This window comes from Triturus cristatus, chromosome 9 (genome assembly GCF_964204655.1).
Source record: "Triturus cristatus chromosome 9, aTriCri1.1, whole genome shotgun sequence".
NCBI classification, from domain to species: domain Eukaryota; kingdom Metazoa; phylum Chordata; class Amphibia; order Caudata; family Salamandridae; genus Triturus; species Triturus cristatus.
The window spans coordinates 435,869,612-435,887,337 of NC_140592.1; positions in this window are offsets into that span (position 1 = coordinate 435,869,612).

Sequence of the window (17,726 nt, forward strand, 5' to 3'; positions counted from 1 at the left end):
AACACAAGATTTGAGGAATGGGTAAAAGTGAATGAAAATGGCCATTTTACTCATTCTGAGGCCTTAAAAAGTGTTTCTCCTCCACGGGAAGTGAATTAAGTAATATTTGTAGGCCTTTATTGTTCAAGCGAAAACGCCCGATTTTTGACGAAAGAGATAACCACCCCCCCTTACGACATGCTTCAGAAACTAAAAAAATGGTCCGTTTTCAAATGTTGCCTCTTTGAACTACAATTCACATTTGTACGTGGAAAATCACTTTTAAAGATAAAATGAGATGTTTAAAGTTATTTTCATGCTTCCAGGGGCCTTAAACACGAGATTTGAGGAATGGGTAAAAGTGAATGAAAATGGCCAATTTACTCACTCTGCGGCCTTAAAAAGTGTTTCTCCTCCACGGGAAGTGAATAAAATACCATTTGGAGGCATTTATAGTTCAATCAAAAACGCCTGTTTTTTGGTGAAAGAGATAACCACCCCCCCTTACGACATGCTTCAGAAATGAAAAAAATGGTCCATTTTCAAATGTTGCGTCTTTGAACGACAATTCACATTTGTACCTGGAAAATCACGTTTAAAGATAAAATGAGATGTTTAAAGTGATTTTCATGCTTCCAGGGGCCTTAAACACGAGATTTGAGGAATGGGTAAAAGTGAATGAAAATGGCCAATTTACTCACTCTGCGGCCTTAAAAAGTGTTTCTCCTCCACAGAAAGTGAATTAAATAACATTTGTAGGCCTTTATTGTTAAAGCAAAAACGCCCGATTTTTGACGAAAGAGATAACCATCCCCCCTTACGACATGCTTCAGAGACTAAAAAAATCTTCTGTTTTCAAATGTTGCCTCTTTGAACTACAATTCACATTTGTACGTGGAAAATCACTTTTATAGATAAAATGAGATGTTTAAAGTGATTTTCATGCTTCCAGGGGCCTTAAACACAAGATTTGAGGAATGGGTACAAGTGAATGAAAATGGCCAATTTACTCATTCTGAGGCCTTAAAAAGTGTTTCTCCTCCACGGGAAGTGAATTAAATAACATTTGTAGGCCTTTATTGTTCAAGCGAAAACGCCCGATTTTTGACGAAAGAGATAATCACCCCCACTTACGACATGCTTCAGAAACTAAAAAACTTAAAAATGAACCGTTTTCAAATGTTGCCTCTTTGAACTACAATTCACATTTGTTTGTGGAAAATCTATTTTAAAGATAAAATGAGATGTTTAAGGTGATTTTCATGCTTCCAGGGGCCTTAAACACGAGATTTGAGGAATGGGTAAAAGTGAATGAAAATGGCCAATTTACTCACTCTGCAGCCTTAAAAAGGGTTTCTCCTCCACGGGAAGTGAATAAAATACCATTTGGAGGCCTTTATTGTTCAATCAAAAACGCCAGTTTTTTGGTGAAAGAGATAGCCACCCCCCCTTACGACATGCTTCAGAAACTAAAAAAATGGTCCGTTTTCAAATGTTGCCTCTTTGAACTACAATTCACATTTGTACGTGGAAAATCACTTTTAAAGATAAAATGAGATGTTTAAAGTGATTTTCATTCTTCCAGGGGCCTTAAACACAAGATTTGAGGAATGGGTAAAAGTGAATGAAAATGGCCAATTTACTCATTCTGAGGCCTTAAAAAGTGTTTCTCCTCCACGGGAAGTGAATTAAGTAATATTTGTAGGCCTTTATTGTTCAAGCGAAAACGCCTGATTTTTGATGAAAGAGATACCACCCCCCCTTACGACATGCTTCTGAAACTAAAAAAATGGTCCATTTTCAAATGTTGCGTCTTTGAACGGCAATTCACATTTGTACGTGGATAATCACTTTAAGAGATAAAATTAGATGTTTAAAGTGTTTTTCAAGCTTCCAGGGGCCCTAAACACAAGATTTGAGAAATGGGTAAAAGTGAATAAAAATGGCCAATTTAATCACTCTGAGGCCTTAAAAAGTGTTTCTCCTCCACGGGAAGTGAATAAAATACCATTTGGAGGACTTTAGTGTTGAACCAAAAACGCCCATTTTTTGGTGAAAGAGATAACCACCCCCCCCCTTACGACATGCTTCAGAAACGAAAAAAATGGTCCATTTTCAAATGTTGCGTCTTTGAACTACAATTAACATTGTACATGGATAATCACTTTTAGAGATAAAATGAGATGTTTAAAGTGATTTTCAAGCTTCCAGGGACCCTAAACACAAGATTTGAGAAATGGGTAAAAGTGAATGAAAATGGCCAATTTACTCACTCCGCGGCCTTAAAAAGTGTTTCTCCTCCACGGGAAGTGAATTAAATACCATTTGTAGGCCTTTATTGTTAAAGCAAAAACGCCCGCTTTTTGACGAAAGAGATAACCACCCCCCCTTACGACATGCTTCAGAAACGAAAAAAATGGTCCGTTTTCAAATGTTGCCTCTTTGAACTACAATTCACATTTGTACGTGGAAAATCACTTTTAAAGATAAAATGAGATGTTTAAAGTGATTTTCATGCTTCCAGGGGCCTTAAACACGAGATTTGAGGAATGGGTAAAAGTGAATGAAAATGGCCAATTTACTCACTCTGCGGCCTTAAAAAGGGTTTCTCCTCCACGGGAAGTGAATAAAATACCATTTGGAGGCCTTTATTGTTCAATCAAAAACGCCAGTTTTTTGGTGAAAGAGATAGCCACCCCCCCTTACGACATGCTTCAGAAACGAAAAAAATGATCCATTTTCAAATGTGGCGTCTTTAAACTACAATTCACATTTGTACGTGGATAATCACTTTTAGAGATGAAATTAGATGTTTAAAGTGATTTTCAACCTTCCAGGGGCCGTAAACACAAGATTTGAGGAATGGGTAAATGTGAATGAAAATGGCCAATTTATGCACTCTGAGGCCTTAAAAAGTTTTTCTCCACCCCAGCAAGTGAATTAAATAACATTTGTAGGCCTTTATTGTTCAATCAAAAACGCCCGAGTTTTTGATGAAAGAGATAACCACCCCCCCTTACGACATGCTTCAGAAACTAAAAAAATGGTCCGTTTTCAAAAGTTGCCTCTCTGAACTACAATTCACATTTGTACGTGGAAAATCACTTTTAAAGATAAAATGAGATGTTTAAAGTGATTTTCATGCTTCCAGGGGCCTTAAACACAAGATTTGAGGAATGGGTAAAAGTGAATGAAAATGGCCAATTTACTCATTCTGAGGCCTTAAAAAGTGTTTCTCCTCCACTGGAAGTGAATTAAGTAATATTTGTAGGCCTTTATTGTTCAAGCGAAAAAGCCCGATTTTTGACGAAAGAGATAACCACCCCCCCTTACGACATGCTTCAGAAACTAAAAAAATGGTCCGTTTTCAAATGTTGCCTCTTTGAACTACAATTCACATTTGTACGTAGAAAATCACTTTTAAAGATAAAATGAGATGTTTAAAGTGATTTTCATGCTTCCAGGGGCCTTAAACACGAGATTTGAGGAATGGGTAAAAGTGAATGAAAATGGCCAATTTACTCACTCCGCGGCCTTAAAAAGTGTTTCTCCTCCACGGGAAGTGAATTAAATACCATTTGTAGGCCTTTATTGTTAAAGCAAAAACGCCCGCTTTTTGACGAAAGAGATAACCACCCCCCCTTACGACATGCTTCAGAAACGAAAAAAATGGTCCGTTTTCAAATGTTGCCTCTTTGAACTACAATTCACATTTGTACGTGGAAAATCACTTTTAAAGATAAAATGAGATGTTTAAAGTGATTTTCATGCTTCCAGGGGCCTTAAACACGAGATTTGAGGAATGGGTAAAAGTGAATGAAAATGGCCAATTTACTCACTCTGCAGCCTTAAAAAGGGTTTCTCCTCCACGGGAAGTGAATAAAATACCATTTGGAGGCCTTTATTGTTCAATCAAAAACGCCAGTTTTTTGGAGAAAGAGATAGCCACCCCCCCTTACGACATGCTTCAGAAACGAAAAAAATGGTCCATTTTCAAATGTTGCGTCTTTGAACTACAATTCACATTTGTACGTGGATAATCACTTTTAGAGATAAAATTAGATGTTTAAAGTGATTTTCAAGCTTCCAGGGGCCGTAAACACAAGATTTGAGGAATGGGTAAATGTGAATGAAAATGGCCAATTTATTCACTCTGAGCCCTAAAAAGTTTTTCTCCACCCCAGCAAGTGAATTAAATACCATTTGGAGGCCTTTATTGTTCAATCAAAAACGCCCGTTTTTTGAAGAAAGAGATAACCACCCCCCCCTTACGACATGCTTCAGAAACTAAAAAAATGGTCCGTTTTCAAATGTTGCCTCTTTGAACTACAATTCACATTTGTACGTGGAAAATCACTTTTAAAGATAAAATGAGATGTTTAAAGTGATTTTCATTCTTCCAGGGGCCTTAAACACAAGATTTGAGGAATGGGTAAAAGTGAATGAAAATGGCCAATTTACTCATTCTGAGGCCTTAAAAAGTGTTTCTCCTCCACGGGAAGTGAATTAAGTAATATTTGTAGGCCTTTATTGTTCAAGCGAAAACGCCTGATTTTTGATGAAAGAGATAACCACCCCCCCTTACGACATGCTTCTGAAACTAAAAAAATGGTCCATTTTCAAATGTTGCGTCTTTGAACGGCAATTCACATTTGTACGTGGATAATCACTTTAAGAGATAAAATTAGATGTTTAAAGTGTTTTTCAAGCTTCCAGGGGCCCTAAACACAAGATTTGAGAAATGGGTAAAAGTGAATAAAAATGGCCAATTTAATCACTCTGAGGCCTTAAAAAGTGTTTCTCCTCCACGGGAAGTGAATAAAATACCATTTGGAGGACTTTAGTGTTGAACCAAAAACGCCCATTTTTTGGTGAAAGAGATAACCACCCCCCCCTTACGACATGCTTCAGAAACGAAAAAAATGGTCCATTTTCAAATGTTGCGTCTTTGAACTACAATTAACATTGTACATGGATAATCACTTTTAGAGATAAAATGAGATGTTTAAAGTGATTTTCAAGCTTCCAGGGGCCCTAAACACAAGATTTGAGAAATGGGTAAAAGTGAATGAAAATGGCCAATTTACTCACTCCGCGGCCTTAAAAAGTGTTTCTCCTCCACGGGAAGTGAATTAAATACCATTTGTAGGCCTTTATTGTTAAAGCAAAAACGCCCGCTTTTTGACGAAAGAGATAACCACCCCCCCTTACGACATGCTTCAGAAACTAAAAAAATGGTCCGTTTTCATATGTTGCCTCTTTGAACTACAATTCACATTTGTACGTGGAAAATCACTTTTAAAGATAAAATGAGATGTTTAAAGTGATTTTCATGCTTCCAGGGGCCTTAAACACGAGATTTGAGGAATGGGTAAAAGTGAATGAAAATGGCCAATTTACTCACTCTGCGGCCTTAAAAAGTGTTTCTCCTCCACGGGAAGTGAATAAAATACCATTTGGAGGCATTTATAGTTCAATCAAAAACGCCTGTTTTTCGGTGAAAGAGATAACCCCCCCCCCCTTACGACATGCTTCAGAAACGAAAAAAATGGTCCATTTTCAAATGTTGCGTCTTTGAACGACAATTCACATTTGTACGTGGATAATCACTTTTAGAGATAAAATTAGATGTTTAAAGTGATTTTCAAGCTTCCAGGGGCCCTAAACACAAGATTTGAGAAATGGGTAAAAGTGAATGAAAATGGCCAATTTACTCACTCTGAGGCCTTAAAATGTGTTTCTCCTCCACGGGAAGTGAATAAAATAACATTTGGAGGCCTTTATTGTTCAATCAAAAACGCCAGTTTTTTGGTGAAAGAGTTAACCACCCCCCCTTACGACATGCTTCAGAAACGAAAAAAATGGTTCATTTTCAAATGTTGCGTCTTTGAACTACAATTCAGATTTGTACGTGGATAATCACTTTTAGAGATAAAATTAGATGTTTAAAGTGATTTTCAAGCTTCCAGGGGCCGTAAACACAAGATTTGAGGAATGGGTAAATGTGAATGAAAATGGCCAATTTATGCACTGTGAGGCCTTAAAAGTTTTTCTCCACCCCAGCAAGTGAATTAAATAACATTTGTAGGCCTTTATTGTTCAATCAAAAACGCCCGAGTTTTTGATGAAAGAGATAACCACCCCCCCTTACGACATGCTTCAGAAACTAAAAAAATGGTCCGTTTTCAAAAGTTGCCTCTTTGAACTACAATTCACATTTGTACGTGGAAAATCACTTTTAAAGATAAAATGAGATGTTTAAAGTGATTTTCATGCTTCCAGGGGCCTTAAACACAAGATTTGAGGAATGGGTAAAAGTGAATGAAAATGGCCAATTTACTCATTCTGAGGCCTTAAAAAGTGTTTCTCCTCCACGGGAAGTGAATTAAGTAATATTTGTAGGCCTTTATTGTTCAAGCGAAAACGCCCGATTTTTGACGAAAGAGATAACCACCCCCCCTTACGACATGCTTCAGAAACTAAAAAAATGGTCCGTTTTCAAATGTTGCCTCTTTGAACTACAATTCACATTTGTACGTGGAAAATCACTTTTAAAGATAAAATGAGATGTTTAAAGTGATTTTCATGCTTCCAGGGGCCTTAAACACGAGATTTGAGGAATGGGTAAAAGTGAATGAAAGTGGCCAATTTACTCACTCTGCGGCCTTAAAAAGTGTTTCTCCTCCACGGGAAGTGAATAAAATACCATTTGGAGGCATTTATAGTTCAATCAAAAACGCCTGTTTTTTTGGTGAAAGAGATAACCACCCCCCCCTTACGACATGCTTCAGAAATGAAAAAAATGGTCCATTTTCAAATGTTGCCTCTTTGAACGACAATTCACATTTGTACGTGGAAAATCACGTTTAAAGATAAAATGAGATATTTAAAGTGATTTTCATGCTTCCAGGGGCCTTAAACATGAGATTTGAGGAATGGGTAAAAGTGAATGAAAATGGCCAATTTACTCACTCTGCGGCCTTAAAAAGTGTTTCTCCTCCACGGGAAGTGAATAAAATACCATTTGGAGGCATTTATAGTTCAATCAAAAACGCCTGTTTTTTGGTGAAAGAGATAACCACCCCCCCTTACGACATGCTTCAGAAACGAAAAAAATGGTCCATTTTCAAATGTTGCGTCTTTGAACGACAATTCACATTTGTACGTGGATAATCACTTTTAGAGATAAAATTAGATGTTTAAAGTGATTTTCAAGCTTCCAGGGGCCCTAAACACAAGATTTGAGAAATGGGTAAAAGTGAATGAAAATGGCCAATTTACTCACTCTGAGGCCTTAAAATGTGTTTCTCCTCCACGGGAAGTGAATAAAATAACATTTGGAGGCCTTTATTGTTCAATCAAAAACGCCAGTTTTTTGGTGAAAGAGTTAACCACCCCCCCTTACGACATGCTTCAGAAACGAAAAAAATGGTTCATTTTCAAATGTTGCGTCTTTGAACTACAATTCAGATTTGTATGTGGATAATCACTTTTAGAGATAAAATTAGATGTTTAAAGTGATTTTCAAGCTTCCAGGGGCCGTAAACACAAGATTTGAGGAATGGGTAAATGTGAATGAAAATGGCCAATTTATGCACTCTGAGGCCTTAAAAAGTTTTTCTCCACCCCAGCAAGTGAATTAAATAACATTTGTAGGCCTTTATTGTTCAATCAAAAACGCCCGAGTTTTTGATGAAAGAGATAACCACCCCCCCTTACGACATGCTTCAGAAACTAAAAAAATGGTCCGTTTTCAAAAGTTGCCTCTCTGAACTACAATTCACATTTGTACGTGGAAAATCACTTTTAAAGATAAAATGAGATGTTTAAAGTGATTTTCATGCTTCCAGGGGCCTTAAACACAAGATTTGAGGAATGGGTAAAAGTGAATGAAAATGGCCAATTTACTCATTCTGAGGCCTTAAAAAGTGTTTCTCCTCAACTGGAAGTGAATTAAGTAATATTTGTAGGCCTTTATTGTTCAAGCGAAAAAACCCGATTTTTGACGAAAGAGATAACCACCCCCCCTTACGACATGCTTCAGAAACTAAAAAAATGGTCCGTTTTCAAATGTTGCCTCTTTGAACTACAATTCACATTTGTACGTAGAAAATCACTTTTAAAGATAAAATGAGATGTTTAAAGTGATTTTCATGCTTCCAGGGGCCTTAAACACGAGATTTGAGGAATGGGTAAAAGTGAATGAAAATGGCCAATTTACTCACTCTGCGGCCTTAAAAAGTGTTTCTCCTCCACGGGAAGTGAATAAAATACCATTTGGAGGCATTTATAGTTCAATCAAAAACGCCTGTTTTTTTGGTGAAAGAGATAACCACCCCCCCCTTACGACATGCTTCAGAAATGAAAAAAATGGTCCATTTTCAAATGTTGGGTCTTTGAATGACAATTCACATTTGTACGTGGAAAATCACGTTTAAAGATAAAATGAGATGTTTAAAGTGATTTTCATGCTTCCAGGGGCCTTAAACACGAGATTTGAGGAATGGGTAAAAGTGAATGAAAATGGCCAATTTACTCACTCTGCGGCCTTAAAAAGTGTTTCTCCTCCACGGGAAGTGAATTAAATAACATTTGTAGACCTTTATTGTTAAAGCAAAAACGCCCGATTTTTGACGAAAGAGATAACCACCCCCCCTTACGACATGCTTCAGAAACTAAAAAAATGGTCCGTTTTCAAATGTTGCCTCTTTGAACTACAATTCACATTTGTACGTGGAAAATCACTTTTAAAGATAAAATGAGATGTTTAAAGTGATTTTCATGCTTCCAGGGGCCTTAAACACGAGATTTGAGGAATGGGTAAAAGTGAATGAAAATGGCCAATTTACTCACTCTGCGGCCTTAAAAAGTGTTTCTCCTCCACGGGAAGTGAATAAAATACCATTTGGAGGCATTTATAGTTCAATCAAAAACGCCTGTTTTTTTGGTGAAAGAGATAACCACCCCCCCCTTACGACATCCTTCAGAAATGAAAAAAATGGTCCATTTTCAAATGTTGCGTCTTTGAACGACAATTCACATTTGTACGTGGAAAATCACGTTTAAAGATAAAATGAGATGTTTAAAGTGATTTTCATGCTTCCAGGGGCCTTAAACACGAGATTTGAGGAATGGGTAAAAGTGAATGAAAATGGCCAATTTACTCACTCTGCGGCCTTAAAAAGTGTTTCTCCTCCACGGGAAGTGAATAAAATACCATTTGGAGGCCTTTATTGTTCAATCAAAAATGTCCGAGTTTTTGATGAAAGAGATAACCATCCCCCCTTACGACATGCTTCAGAAACGAAAAAAATGGTCCGTTTTCAAATGTTGCGTCTTTGAAGGACAATTCACATTTGTATGTGGAAAATCACGTTTAAAGATAAAATGAGATGTTTAAAGTGATTTTCATGCTTCCAGGGGCCTTAAACACGAGATTTGAGGAATGGGTAAAAGTGAATGAAAATGGCCAATTTACTCACTCTGCGGCCTTAAAAAGTGTTTCTCCTCCACGGGAAGTGAATTAAATAACATTTGTAGGCCTTCATTGTTAAAGCAAAAATGCCCGATTTTTGACGAAAGAGATAACCACCCCCCCTTACGACATGCTTCAGAAACTAAAAAAATGGTCCGTTTTCAAATGTTGCCTCTTTGAACTACAATTCACATTTGTACGTGGAAAATCACTTTTAAAGATAAAATGAGATGTTTAAAGTGATTTTCATGCTTCCAGGGGCCTTAAACACGAGATTTGAGGAATGGGTAAAAGTGAATGAAAATGGCCAATTTACTCACTCTGCAGCCTTAAAAAGTGTTTCTCCTCCACAGGAAGTGAATAAAATACCATTTGGAGGCATTTATAGTTCAATCAAAAACGCCTGTTTTTTAGTGAAAGAGATAACCACCCCCCCTTACGACATGCTTCAGAAACTAAAAAAATGGTCCGTTTTCAAATGTTGCCTCTTTGAACTACAATTCACATTTGTACGTGGAAAATCACTTTTAAAGATAAAATGAGATGTTTAAAGTGATTTTCATGCTTCCAGGGGCCTTAAACACGAGATTTGAGGAATGGGTAAAAGTGAATGAAAATGGCCAATTTACTCACTCTGCGGCCTTAAAAAGTGTTTCTCCTCCACGGGAAGTGAATAAAATACCATTTGGAGGCATGTATAGTTCAATCAAAAGCGCCTGTTTTTTGGTGAAAGAGATAACCACCCCCCCTTACGACATGCTTCAGAAACGAAAAAAATGGTCCATTTTCAAATGTTGCGTCTTTGAACGACAATTCACATTTGTACGTGGATAATCACTTTTAGAGATAAAATTAGATGTTTAAAGTGATTTTCAAGCTTCCAGGGGCCCTAAACACAAGATTTGAGAAATGGGTAAAAGTGAATGAAAATGGCCAATTTACTCACTCTGAGGCCCTAAAATGTGTTTCTCCTCCACGGGAAGTGAATAAAATAACATTTGGAGGCCTTTATTGTTCAATCAAAAACGCCAGTTTTTTTGGTGAAAGAGTTAACCACCCCCCTTACGACATGCTTCAGAAACGAAAAAAATGGTTCATTTTCAAATGTTGCGTCTTTGAACTACAATTCAGATTTGTACGTGGATAATCACTTTTAGAGATAAAATTAGATGTTTAAAGTGATTTTCAAGCTTCCAGGGGCCGTAAACACAAGATTTGAGGAATGGGTAAATGTGAATGAAAATGGCCAATTTATGCACTCTGAGGCCTTAAAAGTTTTTTTCCACCCCAGCAAGTGAATTAAATAACATTTGTAGGCCTTTATTGTTCAATCAAAAACGCCCGAGTTTTTGATGAAAGAGATAACCACCCCCCCTTACGACATGCTTCAGAAACTAAAAAAATGGTCCGTTTTCAAAAGTTGCCTCTTTGAACTACAATTCACATTTGTACGTGGAAAATCACTTTTAAAGATAAAATGAGATGTTTAAAGTGATTTTCATGCTTCCAGGGGCCTTAAACACAAGATTTGAGGAATGGGTAAAAGTGAATGAAAATGGCCAATTTACTCATTCTGAGGCCTTAAAAAGTGTTTCTCCTCCACGGGAAGTGAATTAAGTAATATTTGTAGGCCTTTATTGTTCAAGCGAAAACGCCCGATTTTTGACGAAAGAGATAACCACCCCCCCTTACGACATGCTTCAGAAACTAAAAAAATGGTCCGTTTTCAAATGTTGCCTCTTTGAACTACAATTCACATTTGTACGTGGAAAATCACTTTTAAAGATAAAATGAGATGTTTAAAGTGATTTACATGCTTCCAGGGGCCTTAAACACGAGATTTGAGGAATGGGTAAAAGTGAATGAAAATGGCCAATTTACTCACTCTGCGGCCTTAAAAAGTGTTTCTCCTCCACGGGAAGTGAATAAAATACCATTTGGAGGCATTTATAGTTCAATCAAAAACGCCTGTTTTTTGGTGAAAGAGATAACCACCCCCCCTTACGACATGCTTCAGAAACGAAAAAAATGGTCCATTTTCAAATGTTGCGTCTTTGAACGACAATTCACATTTGTACGTGGATAATCACTTTTAGAGATAAAATTAGATGTTTAAAGTGATTTTCAAGCTTCCAGGGGCCCTAAACACAAGATTTGAGAAATGGGTAAAAGTGAATGAAAATGGCCAATTTACTCACTCTGAGGCCTTAAAATGTGTTTCTCCTCCACGGGAAGTGAATAAAATAACATTTGGAGGCCTTTATTGTTCAATCAAAAATGCCAGTTTTTTGGTGAAAGAGTTAACCACCCCCCCTTACGACATGCTTCAGAAACGAAAAAAATGGTTCATTTTCAAATGTTGCGTCTTTGAACTACAATTCAGATTTGTACGTGGATAATCACTTTTAGAGATAAAATTAAATGTTTAAAGTGATTTTCAAGCTTCCAGGGGCCGTAAACACAAGATTTGAGGAATGGGTAAATGTGAATGAAAATGGCCAATTTATGCACTCTGAGGCCTTAAAAGTTTTTCTCCACCCCAGCAAGTGAATTAAATAACATTTGTAGGCCTTTATTGTTCAATCAAAAACGCCCGAGTTTTTGATGAAAGAGATAACCACCCCCCCTTACAACATGCTTCAGAAACTAAAAAAATGGTCCGTTTTCAAATGTTGCCTCTTTGAACTACAATTCACATTTGTACGTGGAAAATCACTTTTAAAGATAAAATGAGATGTTTAAAGTGATTTTCATGCTTCCAGGGGCCTTAAACACAAGATTTGAGGAATGGGTAAAAGTGAATGAAAATGGCCAATTTACTCATTCTGAGGCCTTAAAAAGTGTTTCTCCTCCACGGGAAGTGAATTAAGTAATATTTGTAGGCATTTATTGTTCAAGCGAAAACTCCTGATTTTTGGCGAAAGAGATATCCACCCCCCCTTACGACATGCTTCAGAAACTAAAAAAATGGTCCGTTTTCAAATGTTGCCTCTTTGAACTACAATTCACAATTGTACGTGGAAAATCACTTTTAAAGATAAAATGAGATGTTTAAAGTGATTTTCATGCTTCCAGGGGCCTTAAACACGAGATTTGAGGAATGGGTAAAAGTGAATGAAAATGGCCAATTTACTCACTCTGCGGCCTTAAAAAGTGTTTCTCCTCCACAGGAAGTGAATAAAATACCATTTGGAGGCATTTATAGTTCAATCAAAAACGCCTGTTTTTTAGTGAAAGAGATAACCACCCCCCCTTACGACATGCTTCAGAAATGAAAAAAATGTCCATTTTCAAATGTTGCGTCTTTGAACGACAATTCACATTTGTACGTGGAAAATCACGTTTAAAGATAAAATGAGATGTTTAAAGTGATTTTCATGCTTCCAGGGGCCTTAAACACGAGATTTGAGGAATGGGTAAAAGTGAATGAGAATGGCCAATTTACTCACTCTACGGCCTTAAAAAGTGTTTCTCCTCCACGGGAAGTGAATTAAATAACATTTGTAGGCCTTTATTGTTAAAGCAAAAACGCCCGATTTTTGACGAAAGAGATAACCACCCCCCCTTACGACATGCTTCAGAAACTAAAAAAATGGTCCGTTTTCAAATGTTGCCTCTTTGAACTACAATTCACATTTGTACGTGGAAAATCACTTTTAAAGATAAAATGAGATGTTTAAAGTGATTTTCATGCTTCCAGGGGCCTTAAACACGAGATTTGAGGAATGGGTAAAAGTGAATGAAAATGGCCAATTTACTCACTCTGCGGCCTTAAAAAGTGTTTCTCCTCCACGGGAAGTGAATAAAATACCATTTGGAGGCATTTATAGTTCAATCAAAAACGCCTGTTTTTCGGTGAAAGAGATAACCACCCCCCCTTACGACATGCTTCAGAAACGAAAAAAATGGTCCATTTTCAAATGTTGCGTCTTTGAACGACAATTCACATTTGTACGTGGATAATCACTTTTAGAGATAAAATTAGATGTTTAAAGTGATTTTCAAGCTTCCAGGGGCCCTAAACACAAGATTTGAGAAATGGGTAAAAGTGAATGAAAATGGCCAATTTACTCACTCTAAGGCCTTAAAATGTGTTTCTCCTCCACGGGAAGTGAATAAAATAACATTTGGAGGCCTTTATTGTTCAATCAAAAACGCCAGTTTTTTGGTGAAAGAGTTAACCACCCCCCCTTACGACATGCTTCAGAAACGAAAAAAATGGTTCATTTTCAAATGTTGCGTCTTTGAACTACAATTCAGATTTGTACGTGGATAATCACTTTTAGAGATAAAATTAGATGTTTAAAGTGATTTTCAAGCTTCCAGGGGCCGTAAACACAAGATTTGAGGAATGGGTAAATGTGAATGAAAATGGCCAATTTATGCACTGTGAGGCCTTAAAAGTTTTTCTCCACCCCAGCAAGTGAATTAAATAACATTTGTAGGCCTTTATTGTTCAATCAAAAACGCCCGAGTTTTTGATGAAAGAGATAACCACCCCCCCTTACGACATGCTTCAGAAACTAAAAAAATGGTCCTTTTTCAAAAGTTGCCTCTTTGAACTACAATTCACATTTGTACGTGGAAAATCACTTTTAAAGATAAAATGAGATGTTTAAAGTGATTTTCATGCTTCCAGGGGCCTTAAACACAAGATTTGAGGAATGGGTAAAAGTGAATGAAAATGGCCAATTTACTCATTCTGAGGCCTTAAAAAGTGTTTCTCCTCCACGGGAAGTGAATTAAGTAATATTTGTAGGCCTTTATTGTTCAAGCGAAAACGCCCGATTTTTGAAGAAAGAGATAACCACCCCCCCTTACGACATGCTTCAGAAACTAAAAAAATGGTCCGTTTTCAAATGTTGCCTCTTTGAACTACAATTCACATTTGTACGTGGAAAATCACTTTTAAAGATAAAATGAGATGTTTAAAGTGATTTTCATGCTTCCAGGGGCCTTAAACACGAGATTTGAGGAATGGGTAAAAGTGAATGAAAATGGCCAATTTACTCACTCTGCGGCCTTAAAAAGTGTTTCTCCTCCACGGGAAGTGAATAAAATACCATTTGGAGGCATTTATAGTTCAATCAAAAACGCCTGTTTTTTTGGTGAAAGAGATAACCACCCCCCCCTTACGACATGCTTCAGAAATGAAAAAAATGGTCCATTTTCAAATGTTGCCTCTTTGAACGACAATTCACATTTGTACGTGGAAAATCACGTTTAAAGATAAAATGAGATGTTTAAAGTGATTTTCATGCTTCCAGGGGCCTTAAACACGAGATTTGAGGAATGGGTAAAAGTGAATGAAAATGGCCAATTTACTCACTCTGCGGCCTTAAAAAGTGTTTCTCCTCCACGGGAAGTGAATAAAATACCATTTGGAGGCATTTATAGTTCAATCAAAAACGCCTGTTTTTTGGTGAAAGAGATAACCACCCCCCCTTACGACATGCTTCAGAAACGAAAAAAATGGTCCACTTTCAAATGTTGCGTCTTTGAACTACAATTAACATTGTACATGGATAATCACTTTTAGAGATAAAATAAGATGTTTAAAGTGATTTTCAAGCTTCCAGGGACCCTAAACACAAGATTTGAGAAATGGGTAAAAGTGAATGAAAATGGCCAATTTACTCACTCCGCGGCCTTAAAAAGTGTTTCTCCTCCACGGGAAGTGAATTAAGTAACATTTGTAGGCCTTTATTGTTCAAGCGAAAACTCCTGATTTTTGGCGAAAGAGATAACCACCCCCCCTTACGACATGCTTCAGAAACTAAAAAAATGGTCCGTTTTCAAATGTTGCCTCTTTGAACTACAATTCACAATTGTACGTGGAAAATCACTTTTAAAGATAAAATGAGATGTTTAAAGTGATTTTCATGCTTCCAGGGGCCTTAAACACGAGATTTGAGGAATGGGTAAAAGTGAATGAAAATGGCCAATTTACTCACTCTGCGGCCTTAAAAAGTGTTTCTCCTCCACATGAAGTGAATAAAATACCATTTGGAGGCATTTATAGTTCAATCAAATACGCCTGTTTTTTAGTGAAAGAGATAACCACCCCCCCTTACGACATGCTTCAGAAATGAAAAAAATGTCCATTTTCAAATGTTGCGTCTTTGAACGACAATTCACATTTGTACGTGGAAATTCATGTTTAAAGATAAAATGAGATGTTTAAAGTGATTTTCATGCTTCCAGGGGCCTTAAACACGAGATTTGAGGAATGGGTAAAAGTGAATGAAAATGGCCAATTTACTCACTCTGCGGCCTTAAAAAGTGTTTCTCCTCCACGGGAAGTGAATTAAATAACATTTGTAGGCCTTTATTGTTAAAGCAAAAACGCCCGATTTTTGACGAAAGAGATAACCACCCCCCCTTACGACATGATTCAGAAACTAAAAAAATGGTCCGTTTTCAAATGTTGCCTCTTTGAACTACAATTCACATTTGTACGTGGAAAATCACTTTTAAAGATAAAATGAGATGTTTAAAGTGATTTTCATGCTTCCAGGGGCCTTAAACACGAGATTTGAGGAATGGGTAAAAGTGAATGAAAATGCCCAATTTACTCACTCTGCGGCCTTAAAAAGTGTTTCTCCTCCACGGGAAGTGAATAAAATACCATTTGGAGGCATTTATAGTTCAATCAAAAACGCCTGTTTTTTGGTGAAAGAGATAACCACCCCCCCTTACGACATGCTTCAGAAACGAAAAAAATGGTCCATTTTCAAATGTTGCGTCTTTGAACGACAATTCACATTTGTACGTGGATAATCACTTTTAGAGATAAAATTAGATGTTTAAAGAGATTTTCAAGCTTCCAGGGGCCCTAAACACAAGATTTGAGAAATGGGTAAAAGTGAATAAAAATGGCCAATTTAATCACTCTGAGGCCTTAAAAAGTGTTTCTCCTCCACGGGAAGTGAATAAAATACCATTTGGAGGACTTTAGTGTTGAACCAAAAACGCCCATTTTTTGGTGAAAGAGATAACCACCCCCCCCCTTACGACATGCTTCAGAAACGAAAAAAATGGTCCATTTTCAAATGTTGCGTCTTTGAACTACAATTAACATTGTACATGGATAATCACTTTTAGAGATAAAATGAGATGTTTAAAGTGATTTTCAAGCTTCCAGGGACCCTAAACACAAGATTTGAGAAATGGGTAAAAGTGAATGAAAATGGCCAATTTACTCACTCCGCGGCCTTAAAAAGTGTTTCTCCTCCACGGGAAGTGAATTAAATACCATTTGTAGGCCTTTATTGTTAAAGCAAAAACGCCCGCTTTTTGACGAAAGAGATAACCACCCCCCCTTACGACATGCTTCAGAAACGAAAAAAATGGTCCGTTTTCAAATGTTGCCTCTTTGAACTACAATTCACATTTGTACGTGGAAAATCACTTTTAAAGATAAAATGAGATGTTTAAAGTGATTTTCATGCTTCCAGGGGCCTTAAACACGAGATTTGAGGAATGGGTAAAAGTGAATGAAAATGGCCAATTTACTCACTCTGCGGCCTTAAAAAGGGTTTCTCCTCCACGGGAAGTGAATAAAATACCATTTGGAGGCCTTTATTGTTCAATCAAAAACGCCAGTTTTTTGGTGAAAGAGATAGCCACCCCCCCTTACGACATGCTTCAGAAACGAAAAAAATGATCCATTTTCAAATGTGGCGTCTTTAAACTACAATTCACATTTGTACGTGGATAATCACTTTTAGAGATGAAATTAGATGTTTAAAGTGATTTTCAACCTTCCAGGGGCCGTAAACACAAGATTTGAGGAATGGGTAAATGTGAATGAAAATGGCCAATTTATGCACTCTGAGGCCTTAAAAAGTTTTTCTCCACCCCAGCAAGTGAATTAAATAACATTTGTAGGCCTTTATTGTTCAATCAAAAACGCCCGAGTTTTTGATGAAAGAGATAACCACCCCCCCTTACGACATGCTTCAGAAACTAAAAAAATGGTCCGTTTTCAAAAGTTGCCTCTCTGAACTACAATTCACATTTGTACGTGGAAAATCACTTTTAAAGATAAAATGAGATGTTTAAAGTGATTTTCATGCTTCCAGGGGCCTTAAACACAAGATTTGAGGAATGGGTAAAAGTGAATGAAAATGGCCAATTTACTCATTCTGAGGCCTTAAAAAGTGTTTCTCCTCCACTGGAAGTGAATTAAGTAATATTTGTAGGCCTTTATTGTTCAAGCGAAAAAGCCCGATTTTTGACGAAAGAGATAACCACCCCCCCTTACGACATG